General features: G+C 42.3%; 1 protein-coding gene and 1 long non-coding RNA gene across 9 annotated transcripts in view; both read left to right on the top strand.

The window, feature by feature from the left end:
* The window catches only part of LOC109324152, an 8,673-nt gene extending 5,063 nt beyond the window's left edge, over positions 1-3,610 (top strand). The window contains exons 2-4 of one of the 2 annotated variants that reach the window (XR_002104862.1): positions 810-857; positions 2,377-2,494; positions 3,547-3,610. This is a non-coding gene — a long non-coding RNA (uncharacterized LOC109324152). The remainder of the gene's footprint in view (positions 1-809; positions 858-2,376; positions 2,495-3,546) is intronic. The other variant, XR_002104863.1, reaches the window with a different exon arrangement.
* Positions 3,611-19,875: 16,265 nt separating this feature from the next.
* FAM35A (family with sequence similarity 35 member A) overlaps positions 19,876-27,135 on the top strand; it is a 69,675-nt gene continuing 62,415 nt past the window's right edge. For all 7 annotated transcript variants that reach the window (XM_019555710.1, XM_019555712.1, XM_019555713.1 and 4 more), the window contains exon 1: positions 19,876-19,887. The gene's annotated coding sequence lies outside the window, so the exon portion shown is untranslated. The remainder of the gene's footprint in view (positions 19,888-27,135) is intronic.

The raw sequence follows: 27,135 nt of genomic DNA, 5'->3' as shown, positions 1-27,135 counted from the left end.
GAGCCCTGAGGGATGCCACTGGCCACCTTGCGCCACGCTGATTCTCTCCCATCAACTAGTATTCTTTGGGTCCGACCCCAGAGCCAGTTCCCAGCCATTGGACTGTGTGATGGTCGAGGTCATAGCTCCACAGCTTAACCATGAGGACACCATGGGAGACTAAGTCAAAGGCTTTTTTAATATCCAGATATATGACATCCACTTAGTCTCCCTTGTCCCAGCAGTGCGTCACCTAGTCATAGAAGGAGACAAGGTTGGTCAGGCAAGACCTACCAGTAATAAAGCCATGTTGGCTTGCATTCAAAAGGTTGCCTTCCTTTAGCCTGTAGCTGATGGATTCTTTGATGATTTTCTCCAAAATCTTTCTAGGGGTGGATGTCAGACTGATTGGCCTGTAATTCCCTGCATCTTCCTTCCTTTCTTTCTTGGGACCACTCTGGCTCTTCTCCAGTCTTCCGGAACCACACCGACTTTTGTTTGCAACCATGTTACTAATAGTAGTTGATCTTCAACCCATTCCTATGAGGTTTGTTTGTTTGTTTCCCAATCCATTTTTCTGTAGGAGAAGGGAAATGAGTTGTGGGTGAGAGCTAGGATTCAGTTGTGAAGCACTCTGGTTCTAACTAGACCACATTTTTTCTGTCTGTTCTAGTCAAAACTGATAAGCGTTAAAAAATCACTAAAGGAATTGCTTCTTGTGGATTTTAAACACTGCTATATATGCACATATGTGCACATGTGTCTAATGGTTTCTTATCAATTTTAAAATAACAGTAATGAAAGATAATACTGTGTGTTCTTTCTTTTAGTGTAATATGTGGAGAGCATTAAAAGACTTATCTTGGATGGTTTTAAAGGTAATTTCTATATTGTGCTTGTCACTAGAAATTTCAGTAAATTTCTTACTAAAATAAGATCTCCCCCATGGAATTTAGATACAGAGATGTATAGTTAATGCATGAATGTAAGGAACTGCAGCATGGAGCATAGCTTGGTTTGTACATTTATTTTAACTCTTATAGCTAACTCTTATATGTACTTAGAGATTTATTTGAATTCTGATGTATGTGATAGGGTGACATGTTAGTGTATTGAAACCTAATAAAGGAAAACATTCTAAAATTGGAGAAAGAATACAAAGCTACTTTTAACACAGTTTTTGCTTTCTAAGTTTAGTGTTAACTTTATATTAGATTAAAGTAATGAATGATAAACAGTGTTTGTTTTATGTTATGGTTACTTGAACTGAAGAAGGCAGTGTTTTCAGACATTTCATTTTAGCAAGTATTTTTGTTCTTATTGTTAAAAATATTATTGCTTTGTTAACAAAATATTAGTTGCAAGTTTATTTAATTCCACTGTCTGAAAGTGCACAGGAAACTGCTGGGTAGATCTTTGTTGCTTTGCTTTTCCTAAATTTGATTGCCATAGAAGAAAAAAATCCGGATAGCTGTACTAGATTAAAATTAAAGCTAGTGAGAAAAAATTATCATCAAAATTAGTTGATTCAATTAAATAAAATTTACTAAAGTTGATTAATTGTGTTGCGTCCTTCCACCAGACTGGCAGAGGCCAAGAGCTAGAAAACCCAGGAAGCCTAACCTTCTTGGATGACCAAGGTAGTCCATTCAAGTGACTGCCTCAGATTTCTGGTTTCCCTGGCCTTCCTTTCCAGAACCACTCAGGCAGACCATCCTGGAGCACTGTCTATGTATAGAGCTGAGTGGAGAATGGTAATGCCTTTTGGGAGAGAACTTCATTTTTTTGATAGATTTCTTTCCAAACCAAAGTTGAAAAGAAACTGTGAAATCTTGAACTACCCTGCAAACCAGAATTACCATTCTTAACCGAGCTGAAGTTAAAATCTTCATTCATACCACTTCAGACGATTGTTAATAGCTGCTTAGAGTTAGGTATTTGGATTGGAGACCTGCACAGAATATCCAAATGTTACAGGATATTTGGTAGTCTGTTTAATGATATTTCTCTAAGTCAGCCCCAAACCAGTAAGTAAAAATAAAAGGTTCTAGGAATATGGGGTCATTAAAGTTCTCCAATGTTAAATATGCCAATTTACACAAGAGATTAAATTATTATCCAGTCTGAATCAAGGATTTTTGTGGGTAATAGTTTTGATTGGACGAAGTTGGGGATAAAGTTAGACAAGCTTTCAAAAACAAGGCCTTTTTTATCGGGTCTCATTGACCATCATGGTTATAATAGCACTCCAGTACTAACCAGTCTGAGTAACTCTATTCTTCCTATCTAAGTTCCACCTGTACTTAGTCAGGTAGGTTTTTTTTCTTGATTTTTCCCCCCCCCCACCAATAAATGTGTATGCAGTGTTGCTTTATGCATTTTTTTTCCTTTTGCTAGGTGAACTGATTTCTCTGCATGTGTATCTAATGAAGAATAGTTCATGTAACATGGTGAAATAGGCAGAATATATCCCAGAGATCTGCACTGATAAAACAAATGTGCATGTGTACTGAAGGTAAGAATTTTGTCTGTTACTTATAAAGCATTTTGGATCCTGAAGATCTTAGGGTGAAAAGTACAATATTATTTTCTTTAATAATAAAATTAACCTACTGGATACAAGACAAATATATGTTTTAGGGTTTAGGGGGGTTTGGGATCTGTAAAACAAACAGTCAAGCAGAATAGTCGCAAGAAACTTCAACGAGTAATAATTTGTGTTGAATGCAATGAGAACGTAATCAGAATCACATAAACCTAATATAAACACATCTTCCCAAAAATTTAACCAAAAATACTTCTTGTTACATTTTCTTACATCAGAGGTTTTCAAACTTTGTAAAGTGGAACCCTTTCATATAATTTCTTTTGCCACAGAACACTTACCCCTATCCTGAAGACTGACATGGAGCCAGGCTGCCCAGCCGTGGCAGTGCAGTGCCTCCCAGCCTGCACCGCCATTACCCCCAGTCTATTTGCAGAACCCCTGGTGACCTGTCACAGGACCCCAGGGCACCCATGGAACATGGTTTGAAAATCACTAGTTTTTGTGATGAAATGAGAGAACCTTGCAGTTCTCTGGGCTATAATCTGCCTAAAGAAAAAATTGAGTTGTTCTGCTAAAGAAGAAAAAAATAAGTTATTTACAATATTCATGAGAATGGTGCAGCTGGTTCCCATATGAGCTATGCCTTATAAATTCCAAGAATTAATTTAGTCTCATCTGTAATGCTCTCTGCATACTACAAGATCACTCTGCTTGGCATTCTTATCACTTAGCATTCTGACTATAGTTTTTTCTTGTTCAGTTTCTTTCCTGGCTCCTCTTTCTTTCCCCGCTCTTTTATTTTTTTCATTCCAGTGAAAAAGCTCTAGATAAGTGAATAGTTAGGATATTATTGAGACTTTTTTTTTCTGTTTTGATAAACCTTTCAAATATGGTTGTTAATATGTACAGTAAAATATTTGCAATGTGTTAAGGTTACATAAAGATACAGCTGCCTATATTTTTGTAAGTCCATATGTGACATTACAAATTGCCAAATGAACTAATTTTTATATTTGCAGATATTTATACATTTCATCTTTAAATTATTGCATGGATTTAGAAGCTGCTCAGTTCAGCCCCTGAGCACAAATGCAGAAAAGGTGTGCTGTGGATAAGCTAGACAAAGAAAAGTATATGGTATTAAGGAAAGTGCAAATACAGAATGAGGGATCTAGGGGTTTCAGTGGACCACAGACTCAGCATGAGTCAGCAATGTAATGTTGTTGCAAGAAAAGCACATGCAATTTAGGGTTAGGTTGTCAAGACTTTTAGTTAGGTAAAAGGAGGTTAAGGAGGCATGTGTTAACATTTTTCAAATAATTGAAGGTCTGCTGTAAAGAAAAAGGAGAAAATTCCATTCTGTTTTGCTGTAGAGGGCAGGACAAGAGGCAATGGGGTTTACACTACAGCAAAACAAAAGTAGATTAAATCTCAGGGGGAACAGTAAAAAGAGAAGACAGTGGAACAAGTTGCCTACAGAGGGTGTGGATTCTTATTTATTTGAGATTTTCAAGAAGAGGTTGGATAAGCAGCTGGGATGGCTGAGAAACAACAGTAAGTCTTGCATATGTGCCTGGGGCCATGGGTGTTTGAATTGATGACCCTCACGGTCTGTTTTTTCCATGGAGATACAATGCACATTTTTTGCTGTAAGTTACCATGACTAAATGTGACAAGGCTGTCCTGCTCATTTGGACTCATGGGTCAGCTCCAGATCATGGGGCTTACTGTGGACTGGACAACCCAACTCCAATGGTGGGGCTGTGGCTTGTTAGCGCAACTGCCATATCAGCTGTGGTGGCATGGCTCATTCCTCTGTTTCCCCTGCAAACTGTTTTAGTCATCAGCTGTTACCAAGGATCTGACTTTGATGACGGGTATGGGGAGTTCTAGCAGTGGCAGCCTTTACTCCCTAGGTTCTGGAGCCATGCTAATGCTGCAGACCTAGAAGCTGTGCTATGTCCCAAAGGCACAGTATAACCACTTGTGGGCCTCCTGGTGGACTGCCAGTTGAACATCTTTGAAATATGAAATTGCACTAGAGTGTGGGATATCAGTGCATAGATTTCATAGGGCTGGAAGGGACCTTGGGAGATCATTGAGTCCAGCCCCCTGCCCAAAGGGCAGGAAGTCAGCTGGGGTCATAGGATCCCAGCAAGATAAGCATCCAGTTTGCTCTTGAAGGTGTTCAGTGTAGGTGCTTGAACCACCTCCGCTGGCAGGCTGTTCCAGACCTTGGGGGCTCAGACAGTAAAGAAATTCTTCCTTATGTCCAACTTGAAACGGTCTTGCAGTAGTTTATGACTGTTCGACCTCGTCATCCCTTGGGGCCCTCTGGTGAACGAACGTTCCCCCAGATACTGGTGGTCACCCCAATAAACTTATAGGTGGCCATCAGATCACCCCTGAACCTGCGCTTTTCCAGACTAGAGATCCCCATGGCTCTCAGCCTGTTGTTGTAAAGTCTGTTTTCCTGACCTCTGATCAGTTCTTTTTCTGACACAGGAAGCAGCATCTGGCCTGATCATCAGAAGAGCCATATACATAATTTGGCATACTCATTCTATAGCTAAGTGGGTGAAATTTGTGTCTCATGAGATATATCTGGGTTTTACTTGCATGTCTGCCTGAAGTAGATTTCATAGACATTTGGGCTAGAAGGGACCCCAGAGGATCATCGAGTTCAGCCCCCTGCACCAGGGGCAAGAAGTCAGCAGGGATCATAGGATACCAGCAAAATAAGCATCCAAATGTGTCTTGAAGGCGTACAAAGTGGGTGCTTGAACCGCCTCCAGCAGCAGTCTATTCCAAACCTTAGGGGCTCGGACAGTAAAGAAGTTGTTTCTTATGTCCAGCCTGAATCGGTTGCGGCGGAGTTTATGACCATTCGCTCTTGTCATCCTTTGGGGCATTCTGGTGAACAGATGTTCCCCCAGATCCTGAATGAGTACCCTGATAAACTTATAGGTGGCCACCAGATCACCCCCGAACCTGCAGTTTTCCAGGCCGAATAGTCCCATGGCTCTCAGCCTGTCATCATAAGTTCTGTTTTCCTGACCTCTAATCATACTTATGGCTGTCCTCTACACCCTCTCAAGCTTTTCTACATTCTTTTTGAATTGTGGAGCCCAAAACTGGATGCAGTACTCCAGCTGCGGCTTCACCAAGGCTGAGTACCAGGGGAGAATGACGTCCCAGGATTTGCTTGAGAAGCATTTATGGATGCAAGCCAGCGTTTTGCTCACTTTACTAGCTGCAGCATCACATTGAAGGTTCATGTTCATCACGTGGTCAGTCATGACCCCCAAGTCCCTTTTATCTGTAGTGCTAACCAGCGTTAGCCGAGCCTCTAAGGATGCTGCGGGTTTTTCCTCCCAAGGTGGAGAACCTTGTATTTTTCAGTGGTAAACACCATCAGGTTTCTCATCCGCCCATTTCATGAGCCTGTCAAGATCTGCCTGGATCACCCTCCTGTCCTCAGGTGTGGATGCTTTACCCCAGAGTTTGGTGTCATTGGCAAACTTGGCCAGTCTGCTTCTGACACCAATGTCCACATCATTGATGAAGATGTTAAATAGTATAGGCCCTAGGGCAGAGACTTAAGGGCCCCCACTGGTTACCGCATGCCAAGATGATTGGCTTCTGTCAACCACCACCCTCTGGGTCCTACCATGGAACCAATTCTCTACCCAGCAGATTGTGGTGAGGTCGAGGCCTCAGTTAGCCAGTTTAGCCAAGAGGTGATCATGGGATACCAGATCGAAGGCTTTTTTAAAGTCAAGATATACAGCGTCAATCTCTTCCCCCTTGTCCAGGTGATAGGTTACCTGGTCATAAAAGGAAATGAGATTGGTTCAGCAAAACCTACCTGCAACAAACCCACGCTGGGTATCCCTCAGGATATTGCCTTCAGCTAGTCCGTTAAGGATGACTTCTTTCATAATCTTTTGCAAGACCTTCTCCAGGATAGAGGTCAGGCTGATGGGCCTGTAGTTTGCTGGATCTACTTTCCTCCATTTCTTGAAGATAGGCACAACATTGATGAAGTGCCCAAAGATTGGAAGAGGGCCAGAGTGCCAAAAGCTCTCAAAGATTCATGCTAGGGGCTGAGCTATGATGCCTGCCAGCTCCTTGAGTACCCTTGGGTGTAACCCATCAGAGCCCCAGCCTGTCAAGGTGTGTTCCTTCACTAGGTCAGCTTCATTGGAGGGCAAGGAATCTCCCTCACCCAGGCCTCTCTGACCCACAGTGGGCAGGGGCATCCCTTGGGACTGGTGAAAAACTGATACAAAATACCCATTTAGCAAGTTCGCTTTTTCCTGGGCATCAGTTGTCAGTTTCCCTGTCTGGTTTAGCAGGGGTCCAATGTTGCCCTTGCTTTTCCTCTGGCTCCCCACATATTTAAAAGAGGACTTTTTATTGTCCTTGATATTTGTAGCTCGCTGGAATTCCATCTCAGCCTTGGCTTTCCTGGTTTACTCTCTGCAGGTCCAGACCAAAGCAGAGTATTCCTCCTTGGTGGGGTTCCAGTCCTCCATCCTTTGTAGGTCTTCCTTTGAAGATGCAGGAGGTCCACCAGTTCCCTGGAGAGCCAAGGGGCCTGCTGTGCTCTTTTTTGCCTTTCCTCCAAGATGGGATGGACTTTGCTTGCGCATCCAGGATTGGTCCCTTAAGGAGCAACCACTCGTCCTGAACTCCCCTCTCTAGCTTGTAGCCCTTTAAGGGCCTCTCTGACAAGTCTCCTTAGCTTGTCAAACTCAGATTTCCTGAAGTGATCAGCCCATGGTCACTGTCACCCAGCTTCCCTTCGATTGTTAGGTCACTGATTAGGTTGTCCCCGGTTGCCAGTATGAGGTTGAGCAGCGCTTCACCTGTTGTCGGCCTGTAGACTTCCCGCATCAGAGGTCATCCATGCAGGAGAGTAAGCTTTGCGACCACTTGGATTTGGCTGAGCCCTCCTCCCACGAGGTGTCTGGGTAGTTAAAGTCTCCCGTGACAACCATATACTGGGAGTGTGCAGCCTCAGCCAATTCCCTGGTGAACTCCTGGTCAAGGTCTTTTCCCTGGGTAGGGGGTCTGTAGTAGACTTCCAACATAGTATTCCCTGTGCCGTGTTCCCCACGGATTTTAACCCAGAGGGTCTCAAGTCATCCACTGTGAGTGCCAGTGTCGGCTTGTAGGGACGTGTAGCTTTCCTTGACATAGAGAGCTATGCCCCCTGCTCTTTTGTCCACTCAATCCCTCCTGTACAGGGTATAGCCATCTATACCTGTGGCCCAGTCGTGGGTGGAGACCCACCAGGTCTCTGCTATCCCTATGACATAGTTATTTGCATTTAGCAGGAGAACAAGTTCCTCCTGTTTATTCCCCAAGCTCCTGGCATTTGTATATAGGCACGCAAGTGTCCCCTTGGGGGCCCTTGCCTTGCCTACATTTTGTTCCAGGGCTCAGGCTGGGGTGGGACCCCTTAAGTGCCTTGGCCTGCTGGCTTTGCAAGGGTTGCTCAGCGGGCCAGCAGTGGCAGTAGTTCCCCCATCCCTCCGCAGGCTTAGTTTAAAGCCCGGTAAAACTTGTGCAACTTCTTGATTATCTTATTTGTTAGGTATCTCCCTCAGGAATGGGCATTAAATTACTCAAGACTTTCCACAGGAGTCACTTATGTTCCTCTGATTTATAATCTAGGTTATAAGGTATTTTATGATCAAGGTCCCATTTTCTCTCTTTATTTCCTACTTCCGTTCACAATGCGTAACTTTTCACTTTTTGTCCAGATAGGCACTACATTGGTAGAGCTTCATCTAGGTACAATGCCCTGCCCACATAAAATAGCCTGTAAATTGTGGCTGTAAAATAGCCTGTAAATTGTGGCTGTAAATGATAGCATCAAGATACTACTTATACAATAAATGTTTCATCTAACAATACTTTTGAGCATCTTTAGAAATGGGTATTCCTGAGTCTTACACATTGAAATTTCCAGCCTCAAGAATACATTGAAATAGAATTTTACTATAATTTTAGTTCTGTTTTTTCTTTTCTCACTGTTTTCAGTGCAGTATGTTGTGCCATATGGAGCCTATCTGTTCAGGGAAAATAGAAAGTATACTGTCATAAATCGACAAAAACACAGTAGAGCATTTTGCCAGCTTTTTTAAAATCAGCTAAGATCATGGGATCATAGGAAAGTAAGGCTGGAATGGACCTCAGAAGGTCATTACTAAACCATCCCAGCCAAGGGTCTGTCTAGTCTGCTCTTGAAAATTTCCAAAGATGGAAATTCCGCAGGCTCTCTAGGTAGTTTATTCCAATGCTTGATCACAGTCATAATCTAAAAGTTCCTCCTAATCTCCACCCTCGGTTTTCTCTGCTGTGGTTTGGGGCTGTTGCTCCTATTCCCATCCTTTCCATAATCATCATTCAGGTATCTAAAGACTGTTAGCAAGTATCAGTGTATCAAAGATACATTGAAGTTGTCTGGTTTTGTGCTACTATACTTACTGAAATACAAGATGAGGGGTCTTTCCTCCCCCTCCCTTCCCCCAGTCAGCATGAGGAGGGGCAGGGGGAAGCCCCTCATCTTACATTCACATAGGCAATGTATTTAATGAGGTTTTCTTCTGTCTTTGAACTGCAGTAAAAGCAGCCTGTGCTCAGTAACAGAAACCATCTTTGAAGTTGATTAAATGCAACCAGCAGTAAGCATGACTATAAAGTACATGGCTCATGTGGGGCAAACATGCTGATTTTTGTAAATATATTTATTTCTATATGTATCTACTTATACCTCTACTAACTTGTCTTGTGACTGCTGTGGTTCACCTGACAGTCCAAAACACACCTTTTACAGTTGCACCATTTTCATTTCCGTGACAAAACTGCACTTGCATGCCCACTTGCCTATCACTGTCACCATTAACAATCACCATTATGCGAAGGACTTCCTCAGTGCCTTCCCTTCTCCCAACTCACTTGTCATTGTGTTTGTTGTCTGCATTGTCATTGCTCTCTTTGAGGGAGCTTCCTCTGATCAGTCTATACCAGTTCCCTTTCTTCTGTATGATGTCCACTATCTCTTCCTTGTCATCTTCTACCGTCTTCCTGTAGTGCCAGTACATCTCAGTCCCATTTTGATGCAGCCCTCAACTGAAGGGCATGTGTGTCTGTTCATGAACAGGTTCCTGGTTTTCCACAGGGTGTTCCTGATGGAAACCTACTGCAAGGATATGTTGGTGCATCCCATCTAAATAATAACTGTATCTAAAAATAACGTTATCATTAATACACTGTATTATCTGAATTGAAGGTTACTTCAAATTTTAAGATGACCCCACAATAATTAGATTCCATACATGGAAAATTATAACAAATTGTCCATTGATAGAATCTAATTAGGAGCAGGTTGTCTTAAATTCATCTTTGTCTCCCTCCCTTCCTCCCCACTTCCTACCACTGTGGCAATGAAAACAGTTGTGGGGGGGGGGGGGTGAGGGACCAGATCTTCACCCCTTGTCCCCGCCATGCCTGTTTCTGTACCCCACCATGCACCCTCCTCTGTGCCTGTGTATGCTTCCCCTGTCCCCTTCCTCCCACCTCCTTTGCAGCCTGCCTCCTGCTCCCCCATGCCTTCTTCCACTGCTTACGTTCTGCTGCAGCTCTGCTTCTCTGGGGCAGTCAGCAGCAGTCTGGCCCCAGCCTGGCCAGAGAGAAGTGGCATCATGAATGCCACGTGCCCCCAGTGGCTGGAGGGGCATGGCGAGCTCCTGTAGATGGTGGTGGCGAAAGCATGGTGGCAGCAAGCAGGGAGCTCCCGCAGGTGGCCACAGCGCTGTTAGTGGGGGTGGCTAGTGCTGACCAGTGGTCGGCGACCACCCGCAGACACTGGTGGCAGCAGTGGCCAGTGGTGATCACGGACTGCCTGCAGATGCTGCTTGCAGTGTCAACTGCAAGGGGGGGTGGCAAGTGTTGGTGGTTGGCAGGAAGTGCACTACCACACTCAGGGGGTGCATGTGCACCTGCATGCACCCCCTACGCATCGCCAATGAGTGGCAGCTCCCAGTTGGGTTGAGTTAGGACTGGAACTGCAGCAGAAGTAATGGGAGGAGGGAAGGGGGAAAGGCAGGCAAAGAGAGAGCAGACTAGGGGTGGTGGAAAGGCTGCAGTTTCCCCCTCCACACACCCTGTGGTTTCTCTTGTACTCCCTCCAGCTGCATGTCCCCTTCCCTGCCAAATGAGCCAGTATGGCCCACAACAGGTGGTGCCCCAGTTCTGGCTTCAGCTAAGCAAGAGATGAGCTAAACTCAGAGCTGAGCTACTGCCTGTCCCCAGGCTGTTACTCAAGTCTAAGGCAAGGCTTTTTTTTCCTCTCTTTATACTGAGGTGGGGTACAAAGAAATCTCATCTTGGATGCAAGTAAATGGAGTAAATTTGATGGGAAGCTTTCTAGTGAAAGCAGTAGTGAAGGTTTGCCCCTAGCTTCTGTATCATGCCATCAATTCAAGAAATTCCCCTTTAAATCATTGGAAAGGTGTCCTTGTAAACTAGTGGCATTCTGCAATAGACCTTTCAAAATATTTCATCATAAAGTGTAGATCAGATTCAGATTTATACTGAATTAAACAAATGTCAACTCATTACAAAATTTGCCAAGGTTTACTTGACTCTAACTCCTCCTTTAATGGAATGATTTTTTTTTTTTCGTTTCTACACATGGAAAATAAAATACTACCTCTGAGTTTTGTGTTTCCAGTTAAATTTGTTTCTTCTTATTTGCCATGAATAGTGAGTGTGAAGAAGAAAAGTTGTTTGTCTTAAAGTATTTTTGATACTGTGTAAGTGACAATTTTGAAATGCAAGGAAATGCCTTATTATTTTTAACATTATGAGCTAAAATTGTATACTAGGCATTCGGTTCAACACCTTTAAAACAGGATACCAGTCTTACTTTACACTTTTATAAAGTTAGATACTACGTTGCATTGGCCAGGTACTAAATTCCAATAATTGCCTTGTGTGTAAAGACAATTTTGGTTGCAGTGTGAAGCTGTGATGCTTGTGTTTGTCACCCTTGAAAAGCCTTCTATCTCCCTCTGTTTACATTGTTGGTGTGCAGGATGACTGAGACTGCCAGCTGCTTATTTCAGCTCTGTGATTTAAAAGCTCTTTAGGTATATACGAACTCATGATCTCATCTCTTGTTTGGGAAGTCTGTGGAGATCCAAAAACTGTACTCTAAAATGTCCTTAGGTACGCTGTTGCTTCTAGCATGTTGCTAAATTAGCTTTGCAGAATAATGTATTTGAAAAATAGTAAAACATTACAAAGCAATACATTGGTTCATCCTGCATGTCCAAATCCTTTGGAAGTTGATGAGAGTTTTCCCTTTGGCTTCAGTGGGCTTTGGATAAAACCATATCCAAAGGCAGGGTGTAGCAGGGACTTGCTTAGGTCAAATATTCCCTAAAACTTCCCTGAATTCTTCATTTTCCTGGGCATACTTGCCTCTCAGGAACCACCACTGACCTACATCCACACTGCTGTCTAACATCTCAGTCTATCTCTGACTCAGTTTCCTGATGTGGCAGTGCTGCTGCTTCTAGTCTTGCCTCTCTTACTCTCTCCTGTGGACCCTTAGCTTCCTGGGGCTAGTCACTTTCCTGTATCAGCTGTCCCAGTCCTCTGGGCAGACATGTAATCAGGCTTCACTGCTCACAGCTGGGCTGTAGTTCCTGCAAGCTTGCAAACTGTAGGCTACTGCAAGTCTCTGCCAGCCAACCTACTACAGTCACTCTCTTAATTCCCTATCTTTCCTTGTATATCTCCCTGGAAGCCCTCTTAACTTCCTGTGGCCAGCCAGTTATTCCCGTCTGCTGGCCCAGTCCTCTGGGAAGATGTGTAATCAGGCTTCACTGCCCTAAGCTGGGCAGTCCCGGCAAGCTTGCAGATGTGTGCAGCCTGCTGCAAGCCTCTGCCAGCCAGCCTGCCACACAGGGCAACATAAAGACTCTTACTTTTGCCTGTTCCAGTAACTAAGCAAACTGCTCTTGGCATATTGGTAAAGCAAGAAAATGAACCAGAGCAATAAAATATAATGTTTGGCTTTAGATTTACTGTTTTCCTTCTCTTACCTGATTCCTAGTTAAAAAAAGAAGAGGATGTCTAAATATACTATAATGGAAATACAAAGAGCAGTTGGGAAGGTTCTTTAGCCACCTATGTTCACTCCTGGAGCTAAAATTGTTAAATGCAATATTTTATATAAAGCTGTTCATTTTGGTCACCACAGCAATCTAGAACAGGGCTCTCCAGGTCATGGGTGGGTTAAGTTGTGGCCCTCGGTCTCTTGTCTGGCCATGACTCCCCCTATTTCTCTGGTTGCAACAGTAGCCAGAGACTCTGGGCTCCTCCTCTGGCTTCTGTTGTTTTCCACCCATCCCAGGGAGCAATGTGACATGGTGTGGGGTGCTCAGGTTAAGGCTAAAGCCACATGGCATGCAGTGTACCTGTGGTTATGGGGAGTATTCATGTGGGGGGGGGGATCATTGCAGTGGAGGGAGGAGGGAGGCAGTGCCTGTGTGTGTGTGTGCACTGTAGCAGTGGGGATGCAGCTGTGTGGTGTAATGGGGAGGCATCTATGTGGCAATGCAGTCTGTGATCCCTATTAGTATGGCCTGTGGGGCATGTAGCCTGTTACTGGGCATGGGATCCCTGACTGCTTAGAGCAGGGGTTTTCAACCTTTTATAGTCTAAGTACCCCCAGTGGCTAAACACTGGGGGGGTGCAGACCGCACAGGTGAATGCCAAGCGGGGGTGGGGGGAAGGGTAGTGCATGGCCGGACGTGGAGCCAGGGAGGTGGGAACAGAGTGTCACTGCCTTGCAGGGGTGGGGCAAGGGAAGCTCACGGGGTGAGGGCAGCGGCGCCTCTTTGCAGGGTGGGGAAGCTCACCGGGCTGGTGTGTGGTAGCTGCTGTGTGTGAGCTTCCCTGCCCTATAGAGGGGTGCCACTGCCCTCACCCTGCTCCAGCCCTGCTCCTGGGAGGTGGCGATGCTCCATCCCCCACCCACCTGCATGTGCCCCGTAGGACTGGTCCAAGTACCCCCAGGGGTATGCGTACACCTGGTTGACGTCCTCTGGCTTACAAGTTGGACAGCCATGAACAAAAAAGCTCCATGGTTAGAAAATAATGTCATTAGGAGAAACTGTGAAATGTATTTGAAAATAGCATTCTAAAGTAAATTTTATATTTTCTGAGTCTTGCTGTCAACAGCTATATTGTTGAAAAATGGTATTTGAGATGCTAGCAGCATGGGAGCACAGTGTCAGAGATTGTTAATTCATTATTAAATCTGGAGGAAACTGGTTTGCAATCTGAAAATCTTGTTTATGGAAACAGAGTACCTTTTGTTTAAATATTAAACATTAATGGCCGTACAATAATAAACTCATGGGTAACCATCATCTGCACTATTTTTTTTTTGCATTGCTGTTAACAAAATCTGCTTCTTTTTTACATTTAAAAGGGTTGGGTATTGAATTCTGTGTTAAGCATTCAGAATCTTTATGGTTAGAGAAGGGTTTGCAAGTTTTAGTCTGCTGTGGGGTATGCTCCGGTTGTCACTCCTGATTCTTAAAAAACAAAATATATCTTTGAACATCACTTGTAAAACTCTTGCTGATTTGGTAATTAACATCATAATGACCAAGAATAAATTCACTCTCTCATCACAGAGGATTTCAAAAGTACTCAATGTAACACAGTTTAAAAAATGTAATTGTATCTATGACCAGAGTCAAACTCGAAGCCAGATCACAAGTTTGGTGGGCAGGCCGTCTGCCCAGATTCATTTGCCATGACTTGAGTGTTAACAATATATTAAACAGAAGGCAGCCCATTCACAACCCCAATGCCAGGGGGCGCCATCCATGGCTCTGTGTCACCCCTACGCCATGGCCCGTGCTTTGCAGATAGCATCTAAGCTTTTAACAATTCCAGCCCCACACTGAGCCCCATTACACTCTAGCCTGGAACCCAGCCAGAGCCCTACTAATTAGGCAACCTGAATCCCTGACTTCACTCAGGACAGGCAGCTCCCTAGAGCTTCCCTCTTGGTTGTGGCTCCCCTCTGGGACCTTTGGCCACACAAGTCCTGGCCCACCTCCAGGCCAGTCAGAACCTTAGGACCCCTGGCTCTGGGCATCTCTCACAGTGGTTACTCTACCCTTTGACCATCCTGGTCCTGGCCTCAGCATTGACCAGTTAAGGGTTTTGTCTTGGCTCTCGTGTTGCTCGCTCACTCTCTTTTGCATGCATCCGCCTTCTCAGGCCCTACTATGGGGTTACCCACTCCGTTGTGGGGGCTTGGGTTAAGGCACTCCTACCTGCCTTTCACTGAGGAGCTGAGTGGTCCTGGTATTTGAGGGGGGCTGCCGTGCCACCAGCAGTCCCACCAGCCCTTCCTTTCCCAGCAGGGTGCAGTTCTAGGTCATGCCCAGGACCAGGAGCCTCCAAGCCATCCCCCTGGCTCCTTCCCTTACCTCCAGGATGTTCCATGCCGTAAGGGAGTCAGATGGTGTTGCTGACTCGGCTGTAAGCAAGCTAACTGCTGTCTCTGCCTGGCTTACCTTTGTTTGAAAATGGCCACCTTAATCAGGCACCTGTTGCCTGCCTGCTCCAGCCCTTAAAGTAGAAATAAAATTAAAAGGGCTTCTTTCATCCTGTTAGTTCAGAATACATTATGCTCAAATAAAGCAGTTTGATTTATGTAATAGTGGATTATAGTCCACATTCTGTTATCTCTTAGATCTTTGCAAACTCAGTGATTTCAGCATGATTTCACAGATGTAATGTTCGGCAGCTCCATCGGCACCACTGATTCTGAGTGCTTAGTTGTGTACATTTCTATAAGTATCAAAGTTATTGAAAAATTATGTTGTTTCTTATTTGCTTTTCTGGTTATTCTTTGGGCTTTAATCCTGCGAATGCTGATCACTTCCAATTTAACTATTCTGCCCCTTTCTTGAAAATTAAGTGGATTAGTCATGTGTTTAAAGTTAGTCACACATTGAAATGTTTGCAGGCTGAAGCCTAAATTTATCATGATTAGAAATCACTGCAGTTGATCTAGTCTGCTCTGAGATGGAGTGATACATATGTCATGTGATTCATTGGGTCAGTTACTAGAACAATAGTGAAATATTCAGAAAACGTTGATTTGAATTGTTTTGTGTTGTCTGCCAGTTACTCAAAAGAAACAGGAGAATGCTTATTAAGGAAAGATTACTTGAGTAATCTGAAAAAAAATTACACTTTTGAATACAAAAAAACCCCCTTTCCTTTGTAGTATCTGTGGTGCACATCTGCCTCAAGCTTATCATATAGTTTAGTATTGTGGCAGTTGTATACAAATATTTTATATGCAGAAATCTGACTTTTATTTAGTATTAGTTTTAATTTACTCTTGTTTATGATGTGGCTAATAGTGAAGGTTGTTTTTTACAGTCAAAGTCAAGAAAATTAATGAGCCTGTTAACTGAAAGAAAAATATTACCTTATTTGGCACAGCTTTGTGTTGTCATTGCCTTTTTTCAAGGAATTTGGATCTTAAAGTTACAGAGTCATGAGGGAAAATCTGGGCATGGTTTATATTTTTAAATAGAATACATAGAAAATTAAAATTGTGAGTTTAAGGAATAAGAATTTGATTCTGCAATGAGATTCAGAGGAAGAAATGGTATGACTTCCAAATAGATTATCTAAAATGGACAGATATTTGAGACCTGGTGCTAATGTTAATTTAACATTATTTTATTTCTATTTTTATTGGAATAATGAAAATATTTTATACTGACATGGGTTAGTATCTGTGTGCCTCGCAAGAGAATGAAAGTATTTGCCTGAGAAAGTGTAGGTGCCTTGTGTAGCAGGGAGCTTTGAGTATAGACGCAACATGGCTGAAGATAAAAATAACAATAGATAAATGAGCTAAAGAGAAAAGGTTTGTAACTATGATGTGAAAAATAAAAGAATACATTCTGAGGAAGGATAACCCAGTGATTTAAGGTGATATCCTGGGATTTTAAGAGAATTGCTCTGCCACAGACTTCTTTAGTTACTTGGGGTCAGTCATTTAAGTTTTCTGTGCCATAGTTCCCATTATGAAAAGCAGGGTTGATTATACTTCCCTTAATCACAGGAGTATTTTGAGGGTAAATATAAAAAAAATTTATTTAGGCTTATAGATTTCATGGAGATGGACGTCGTAGCCACGTAGTTAGACATTCATTAAATAATTAAATAAGATCAACTTGTATTCTTTAGACTACTTTCCTATTCAATCAATGTGGGTTTTTTTCCTACCACCAAATTCAATTTATCCCATGGATGTTAAAAGTGTTTTGTATCTTCAGATTCTCATAGGAGGCAAGTTTAAAAGATTCTTCATCCTGGTTGTCAGGATTTGCCATGGATTGTCCTAAAACTTTTTCACAAGTTAGGAGCAGCAGAGACGGGTTGTAATGGGGCGTATGCCACCTGTTTTGTATAGAAACTAAGTAAAACAAAGGTAGTAACATGGCATTTCCTGAGTTCTCTCAGGATGCAGAGAATTCCTGGAAAATAAGTTAAAGGCAGTATAAAAACATGCTCTTCCTCATGAGTTTTACAAATACATCTTTTTGGTGGTTGTCTTCCTAATTTTATTGATGAAAGAATAAAAGAAATGATTGTAAAATCAACATATTACGATGTTTCATATTACTTTTCCTTCAGTGAATTTCATATATTTTATTTGGCTATAAAATTCAGCTGTCAGCACTCTGTGCTTATCTTGTGATCTAGAAATCGCAGGTTTCAGCCAGAGATATTCTGGAAACAGAATTTGGCCCACAATTTTCATGATATATAAGGAAACTGTAATGTATAGCTCTAAAGTGAAGTTGTTTTCCTCAGCCAGTTAAGCAAAAATAACTTAATAAACAAGAGAAACAGAATAGCATGGGATTCTCTGAATGTTTGTCAGCATGGATCCCACTGTAGATGTGTGTGTACTTCGTGAATATAAGATTGAATTCCTCTGAATATCAATGTCATTTAGAGCCATGCCCCATCCTGTGCCTCTGTGCAAGAGCTCCTGTACAAGACCATAAAGTGATGATTGGCAGTAAATTTCCTTTACAGCCCATGGCAGCAACATGGAGTCCTGGTTTATTTTACCCAGTAGTTCTTAGTTTTGGCTACATTTCTTTAGATAAATATAATTAATTGATATACAACTTCCATGAATGATTGGTAGTTTTGAACTGAATGTTTCTGGTCAGAGTCCTTTGAAAATCCACCTCTGTAAATCTGTAAAAAGATGTCATCAAAATTCAGGAGAAGAGGTCTCCCCTCTTATCCCAAAAAAGACAATATGGTTTTAATTCACTCCAAGACCTCAGAAGGCTCAACAAATATATACACTGTCAGATTCAGGATAGTAACACTTGCCTCCATCTCTTCATTTCTTCAAGCACAAAATAGGTTCATCACTCTAGACTTGCATGATGCATACTTCTGAATAGCAATCCATCCAGTCTACAAGAAGTACCTAAGATTTACAGTGAGACACAATTTTCCCTGAGTCTTGGGTCCCCTAGCCCCGACTGGGCAGCTTGTCCCGGCCCAAATCCCTCCCTCGCTGTGGAGGCGTTGATCGGCCTCCCCCACACCCCTTCCCTCCCCGCTAGCCACAACAGACTTACCAGCTGGAGGCAGCTGCATCCAGCATGGTTGAGGACTGCTGCCTGTTTAGTCTATGGCCGTGTCTTTGAATCCAATTCAGTCGAATTGGGACAGTGACTTGAATTGCCAAATCAAATCACTATCCCTTCAAATTGGCTGAATCCAAATCAAATACTTGCCCCTTTGCACAGGCCTAGTGATTGCCCAGAAACTGAGGGCTGCAGGGACTCCAGGGGCTCTAACCATCTCTGGAAGGACACCTTGCCACAATTATAACAATAATAAAAATATAAATAACAGTTATGATAACTGTTGCTGTAAACTCCCAGATAGCAGTTTGCCTCCTCTTTGAAAGTGGTTAAAATGAATACAAGCAGTTTCCTACACTGTGGTGATGCAGTGTCATAGTGATGTACTTATATATAGTGCCTTTACTGGAAAAAAAATACTTTTTACCCTGTTGCTTAACTGTGCTACAAAGTCTTCAGATTATTTTTTTAAAGCGTTCTTGAACAAGGGGCACTGCATAGGCTTATTTTGTATTTCTCTATGTCTCTCTTCCCTATCTATTAACAAAGTAGATAACTTCTTTTGGGGCACCTATACACGAGCAACGAGGGTGCTCCAGTCCACTGTAATGCATGTTCCGGGGATGCTGATACATGAGATGTTCTCGGCGCTTTAATTAGACTGGCTGTCAGAGCCGCTCTATTTAAAAGCGACCCCTTCTCCCCCACCCCCCCCAATCCTGGAGTACACGTATAAATGCCCTTTACATTATCCCTGATATCTGGAGCCCTGGAAATGACCTGCCCTGTTTTTTAACATATTTGAAAAACAATCTTGCTAGGTATAACTAGGCTAACAAGATTTATATACAAGTGAGTATCTACTTTCAGATAAATCACAGGTTAAAAAGAAAAACACAGTAAGTGACATACTTTAAACACTCCTAAATCCAAACCTCACAGCTAGGTTAGGTGCCATTTTGGAGCTGAAAGTCCTGAGAGTTTTTTTCCACAACTGTGCTGATACCACCAATGAGAATGGATTACAAAGTATTTTGAGCTTCTAATTGTTGTTTTTTTTAAGCTCTATTTTTAAAAATTAAGACACATACAAGTATGAAACATGTTTCATATGCTTCTTCATTTGCTGTCAGCTAAAAATCTGACAAAAGTGGTTTTAGGACTACCTCTGAAGCTGTAAAACTATATGCAATGACCATATGCAGAAACATTGAAAAAATTAATTAAAGGAGCTCCTAGGAATCCATGAATAGATGCTCCTTCATAAATAACTTAACCATGCTGCCAGCCAGAGTAAGGAACAGTAATTTTTTTCTGTATAGGTCTTGCATATACTAGTCTTTTCTCCCTAAAATTTTCCAAGGCGCATAATTGTTGCAGCTTCATTGATATTGACTCTCCTTCTCGCCCCATGAGCCTTTCACTCTTGACTGCAACAAAAGGCCAGCTTCAACAGGAAGGGTGGAAGATTCTCTCATTTCTTGATGACTTAGGCAACATCTGGAAAAGTGGGAAATCTGGGTTCGAGTCACCTCAGAGTGAGAAAAGGCATAGAGCCCCAGATTTTCCATCTCTTGAACAACAGCTGTTAAATATTAAAACTCTGAGGAAAAGGTGAACACCACCAATCTCACTGTTTGGCAGTCACTAATTGCATTTCTGCTTCCATCAACTTTCAGGCCTGTGAGAAGTTCCAGTACTGTAACTGGGGTGGAGGGGGGGAAGAAGGGGTGCAAGTAGGACAGCAGTCCTGGGATCCGCTTTTATGGAATGGCACAAAAACAGCCACTAATGCAGAAGTGGTTGACTAGTTCATGGACCAACCCCATGGAACCAGTTCTAGCCATGGACTGAACCTGTGTGCCAGGCCATAGACTGGCCCTGCATCATTCATTCAACCTGCGAGGCCAGATGAGTTGGGCATCACTGGTCTAGATGACGCTGAGCTATCCATTTGAAGAACCATTTCCACATGGAAATATATGTCTTCTTGATAAATGGCTTCTCACTCTGTAGGAGGATTGCTTATCGTGCTTAGAAAAGTTTCTATCAGTAATGCTCAACCAGCCAAAATCAAAACCAACAGGTAGAATGACTCTAGGTCTGGGTACAATATCCAGCTGCAGTTTTGGGAAATTATTTTTGGGCAGACCAGGAAATAGCTACTGGCCAAATAAGTGTGGGCAAAGTTGAAAAGGAGAACTCCTAAAGCTAACCATCAAGTGAGTTCTATAGAATCATGACCCTGGTCATGAGCTGCTCAAACCAAGAGTACAAAAGCCTTGCCCTTAGTTGTAAGGACTGTCAAGTTTGACAGAAGGCACCACATATATTCACACTGATGTGGCACAGCTGCCCCAGGTATGTTATGTGCCAACATCACCGTGCTTGATCTCATGTCCTCTGCTACTCTATCCTTTGGCAGGTAAGTTTTCTGAGAGAGAGAATTAATCATACTGCCTTTGAGCTGTAATGTTCTGTGACACAGAGAGGAGGATTTCTCATATTTTTAGGAGTCCTGGTACAGGACTGGAATGCATCCTTGTGATGCCACGAGCTCCTGCTGGGACCCTACTGGGCCCCTGTCCCAAACTGCCAGTTGTTTAGATATGCATAGACAGTTGCAGTTTTTCCTTATGTGAACAGCTACCATTGCCAGGCACTTTTCAAATACTCTTACTGCTGTGGAGAGTGTAAAAGACTGTAAAATGTTCTGATAATGATTTTGTCTCGCTGCGAATCTTAGGTATTCTTGTAGACTGGATGGATTGCTATTCAGAAGTATGTATGGGGAATAACCTTTAAGAAAATGTTGCAGTTTTCACAAAAGAAGCCCCTGGATGTTCTCCTGGAATAATCCATGCACATACAAGAATAGAAGTCTCTAAAAATCCAGATACCAAGCACTGTATTCGCATGTTATTAAAATTCTCGCTTGAGCATAATTCTTTTCAGCAGCAAAGATAGGAGGCTTTCACGCTTTCTGAGGTTTAGTATTAACTAAGAAAATTCAGTCCTCTGTGAAACCAGCTGCTTCTGTTTATCGTTGACAGCACTCAGACTCAGGAGAACATAGGGATTGCGCTGTTGGTAGGTTACTGGATACCACTTCTTGAGTGGCTGTGGAGTCTAATGTATGACAGGCGGACCCTCTGGCAAGTTGGACATGCAGACTTGGTTGAGCTTGCACTGGCATGCCATGTACCATTTTGTCTTGGCTGCCTCTGACAAAGGACAAGAGACTTATGGATAGAGATTGCCTATTTAAATATCAGTAGATTCGTTAATAAAATATTATTAGGTCTTTGATACCAATTCATTCAAGAAGTTACATTGAACCTAAACAAAAATGCACAGGATGGTTATTAATTATGGATATTTACTAAAGAGGTAATAACAGTTGTGCAAAATCTTATAATGTAGAAAAAGAAGAGAAAAGTTCTTGATATCACAGACATTTAGAAGTTGGCCTGATGATAGACTTATGACTTCAGGTTAATAACAAGATAATAAACGCTACTGCAGCTGTTGCGTCTGTAAAATCAGTGGTAAGATCATAAGATTAAATTGGACTCACACATTCTGTCATCCATTGATTCTAAACTTGATACTCCCCCCACCCCTTCCCCCTGGATATTTTCTGTGAAAAACCATAATGAGGCAATGGATTAGTTTAGAATGACATGACCATGAGTTACCAAAACAGCTGTGAGAGAAATATTCCAAGTTGACAGAATGTATAGATCTCATTTTTAAGACGTTTTGGAAGTTTTATAATGAAGTGCACTTGCTGGGAGAAACTAGTACTTTTTTTGTCTTGAGTACCTGAGACCAAAAGCTCAACCAAAGAGTTCCATGCATTTTTTGTATATTATTTGTGTTTTACCTACCTTTTATATAGGACTTAGGATTTCTATTTTTTGTAATAGTAACTGTATGTTCATGTCCCTTTTAATTATGTGGCATATGTATTGCAAAACAAAAATCAATAAATAGTGTTTATTTTTTAGAAGGGAAAGTTTTGCAAGAGACTTTTGCAGAAGTTGGCAAAGGCTTTGCATAGCTAAAAGCAAAGTAACTTACTTTTACTCTACTTTTTCACAGCAGTGGGAAGCATCTAATTTGTCTGAATGGAAATAATATTTTTCTGTCTGAATATTCAAACACCTTCTTCCTATAAATTATCATTTTAAACAAATGACTGATATTGCTATAATAATTTACAGCAACTGAAAGTACTCAAATGAAAAAAATGTTTGTTTTCAGGGAAGAGTATAGACGTACTAAGCCAACACACTTTAGGTAACAAAGTGCATCCAAACAGAACAAAGTTTTGGAAACCTTACCCCTTCAAGTAAAGGGGTTGTTTATAACCAAGGAGGTCCCTTACATTCCTGTGTTCCTAGTTGTGAAAACTCATAAATATATGTTTAATTTTTAGCACTTGTGTAGTCCGTAATGTAATGCATTTAAATCACTATATGAAAGTGTTATAAAGAAGAAATAAGTGTTGCAAAGTGAATTCAGCTTTGATCCCTGAGTTCTGGTTTACACTCTTGAACTTTTCTGCTTATAATATGGAAGGGTTATCAAGTTAGCACCAATGTTCTTTTCGTCCACCAGTATTAAGAATGAGATACCAAACAGATACATCGGGAGGTGGGAGGGAAAAATAATTTGATATAAAAATAAGTGGCTTGCAGATTCACTCTTAATCTGCATTTGAATTTCACTGGAAAGTTCAAACAGAATTTACATGGGTCCAATTTTATCCAATCTATAACAAGTGTTTTAAAAGAAGATAATATAGAAATCGGTCTCATCTTCACAGAGGAATTCACTGGCGGAGCTGTTGCAGAATAAGCTGTAGCTGAAAGTGTCCGCCTCTGTAGACTTTGTTTCAGAACAGTTATTTTACTTTGTGAGTAATTATTTTGAAACAAAGTCAGTTTTATTTCAGAAAAGTGATATCAATCACTTTCCCAATATAGACATTTACTGGTGACAGTATCAGCTACATCAACCTAAAAAAGCCAATTGCCAATAATGTCAATTTTCCTTTTATCAGTACCAATATGATATGGACCGATGTATCAGTGCACCTCTAATACAGATATTTTATATGCACTACAAGCTCACAAATTTTTCAGCAAACAGTGCAAAATGTTCTCTACCTTCTCATCCACCCAGTTCACTGTTGTTTTGGTAGGCTATTCAAATCTCTTCCCTCATTGCTCAACATATTGTGAAGATCTTCAAAATACTCTGAGGCTCCTCATTCCTGTGTTCCCATCAGTGAGACTCATACCTCATTTGGATCCTTGAATATAGTTTCTCAATGGAAGACCTCAGTTGTCCCATTGAATCTTTTTTGGGCTTGGCCTTTCATTGATTTGAGGGATAAAATGTTAATGGACTTCCAAGCTTCCTCTCATGTGGTGCCAACATGGAGTTTCACTGTACCTCAGAATATGATCTTTCTTTTCCTTTTACATGCTTTAATGGCATCTGCAATGGGGCCATCACGTGGCTGGTCTCCATACCAGCCCACCCCTCTGTTTAGGGCAGTCTACCCTATCTCTCCTGCCATGACTGGTGTAATAAACTTATTGTGAAATACAGGAGGCTGCCATTTAACGCCTCAATGCCTAGGGTGTTACACACAGCTCCGACCTGCCTTTTAGCGTGTCCCATGCCTCGCAGATAGCATCCAAAATACTAGGCTCCACTGGCCCAAACTACCCACTGTTTCCACACTCTCCACTTTCTTCATCATCTGACCCAAAACTCAGCCTCAAAATGTCTGAGGACTTACGAGGGTCACAATTCCTCTTCCCCCTCACTGGGACTACTCCACCACCCTCTCACTGGGGCACTAAACACACCCCTTCACTGGGGCTCACTCAACTAGCTACTTATGGGGCTGGCCTGTCCACAGCCCTTCAGGTAGCCCCTGCAACCCTATTCTTCACTGAACTGCTCAGGCCTTCAGGCTACCTTTGCGGCATTACTGTGCATGGCCTAAACTTCAGTTGACTTCTCTGCCCCCTTGCTATGAGGCTACTTTTTTGCTCCCTCCCTGGGGCCAACTCCACACCCTCCTAACTGGGGTATCGGGTCTTATACCTTATGGGCTCAGGTGTCCGAAGACATGCCTGGCCCCACTGCCTTTCCCTACTCTGGGTTACCCACTGGGATGCAGGAGCTAGGGCTGTAAGGTGCACCTTGCCTTGCACTGGGGAAGAAACTGGCATGGCGTTTCATGAGGACCACCCCACTATGGGTGGACCCACCATACCATCCTACTCCAGCAGGGTGTAATTTTCAGGCATGCCCCAGAAACAGGAGCCTCCTGTCATCCCCATAGCTCCTGCCTTTACCTCCGAGCAGCAGTTTCAGCTGGGTGGTGGTCTTCCGGCTGCTTGCAGCAGATTGCTGCCCTAGCTGTGAGGTCCTGGGTTTAAAAAGGAGGCTGCTCAGCCCCCTCCTATCCCAGGGCCCTCCTGCAGTCATGTGATGACTGGCTTGTTACCTAGCTCATACCTGCCAGCTGCCCTGTTGCATGCTCTGACCCTTAAAGTGGCAGGCACCAAAGGTGCTCTGCCACAGCATCATTGACAATTCTGAACAATTTAAAATATTGCTGGGCATTTCTATATCTGTTGAAATGAATGGGATAGGTCATCCATTTTAGAACTTATCTTTTCAAGGTTCATAAATGCAGAGAGAGGTGGCTGAGTTGATTACAGTTAGTTCATGTTATCAAGGCTACTTTATAGTCACAATAGTTAGAAATTTACTTTAAAAATAACATGGGCTTAGATTCTAAGGACAAAAAGGCAACATGAAAGAGGTGCCTGTATTATTGTACAACTATGCAATCTAAGCCCTGCATCCACTGATGGAAATTCGTAAGTGATTTCCTACATTCCCATTCCCATTTTTACCCCAATTCTCCTTGTAGGTGACATTACCTGATTAATTTCTATTCTTTTACTGTTTAGAGCAGATTTTTTCACCAGGTGCTATATACCTATTTTTTAACTGAACTGAAAGGAAACTAAAAAGAGATGATTAATAAACAGACTTCAGCTCTTTTGTAGTGCAAGACCAATGGAATTTTTGTTTGGTTTTTCAATAAGTTAATAAATTGTTTTAAACTAAAGGCAAGAAAAATATGAAAAAAAATACAATAAAATGATAGAACTGCCATCCTTTAAAGTTCAAGGGAAACACTTACTAATTTCTTGATATTTAGGACAGACAGGGTCAGATCTTTGTCTGGAGTTAGTCTCCATAACTCTTTTCAACTAAAACAAGACTAGCCGTTTTGTTAAATCTAAGCGACAGGTTCAAATCAGACCATTGCCATAAGACTACACCAAATAGAAATCCAAAAACATTATGGGGGTTTTTTGAGTTCTATTGAAAGAGAACAGTTTATCTTTATGAATCTATTTTCCTATCTATCTCTTCTGATATGCTGTTGTTTCTGAAGACATCATTCTATGTAATAGTTAAAAAATGAAACTATAATATGGGGTGGGATTGTCATAATTTATTTTTGCTAAGTAGGAAACTAATGCCTCTGCTATCCCTATTATAGCTGTAATGTTCAATGGTAGTGACACAAATCTCTTAAACTCTTTTAAAATATCTTGCTGTTTATGTTTAACGATAACAGTATTAGGGAAAAGACATTTAAAAGTCATTAATGTTGACTTGTAAGATCATTTAGTAGAATCTGTTTATCACTATTTATTTTTGGAAGAAATTTTTATTGTTAGATGAGGGTCTTAAAACTGGTACAAATATTTTGATATACCTAGACTAGGTATTATAGGCGTTAGTGACAAAGTTGCTTTTAAAGAGTTTAGTTAAAATAAAGACTTCTGTCTTGTATGGGCTGGAGGAAATACTCTGTGTTCTATCAGATTTGGTATAGCAATATTAATAATCACTTGTATTTCAAGTGCAAAACTTGCTGATGTAGTTAGTTGTATTTTAATAGATCATTGACCCATCAATCAGACTCTGACCACTTCAGAGATAAAAAGCTATGATTCTATTGGTCTTTATGAATAGCGCAGTCTTCTGTAAATTAAGAAATGGTATAATCATTAACAGCAGTAATGGATATGTGCATTCAGGTTTAAACTAGTATCTCTAAGAGCTTCAGCTGTTATTATCATTAATGTAGTTAACTCTTTCTCTACCTGAACATGATCAAGATGTATTGTGTAATAGGGCTGTGTGAAGCTTCGGGTGCTGATTCGTTTCAGAGGAGATATGGCCCAATTTGGTGGCCAAATCTCTGAATCTGAATCGAATCAGAAGACCAGTAAAAAGGTCTGAATCAATTCAGAAAGCTTCAGCAATTCCGGTAGTCCCTGCTCACTGCAGCAGGGAACTGGAGTCAGACTCGCTGCTGGTAGGTAGGGGGTGGACGTGGGGACCGTGGCAGGACCCCTGCAAGGCCCATTCCCTGCCTGCTCCCCCAGCCCCCCTGAGCATCCCTCACCCCCTGCCCACTCTCCCAGCCCCACCCCATTGCTGCCCTGCCCAGCCCAGCCCCACCACCCAGCTCTTTAAACAACAACAAAAAAAAGCCCCCACTCACCAGCTGCTGCCAGGTGGAGGGGTGATACCCGCTGCCCTACACCACGTGGAGGGCTCTGCCACGAGCCCCCTGATCCCTGCCTGCTCTCTCAGCACCCCCATGGTTTCCCTGCCTGCCCCAGCTCCTAGCCCGTAAAAGAAAAAAGGAAAAAAAAAGCCCTGATACAGCAACCCCAGGGCTTCTGGGGACTTGTGGCAGAGTCCCCCCACACAGTGCAGGGCAGTGGGGATCGCCCCTTCCCT

The sequence above is a fragment of the Crocodylus porosus genome, unplaced genomic scaffold, assembly GCF_001723895.1.
Source record: "Crocodylus porosus isolate Cpor-Errol unplaced genomic scaffold, CroPor_comp1, whole genome shotgun sequence".
Taxonomy (NCBI): Eukaryota; Metazoa; Chordata; order Crocodylia; family Crocodylidae; genus Crocodylus; species Crocodylus porosus.
The sequence above is the reverse complement of the archived record's forward strand: the minus strand, read 5'-3'. Positions and strand labels throughout refer to the sequence as shown.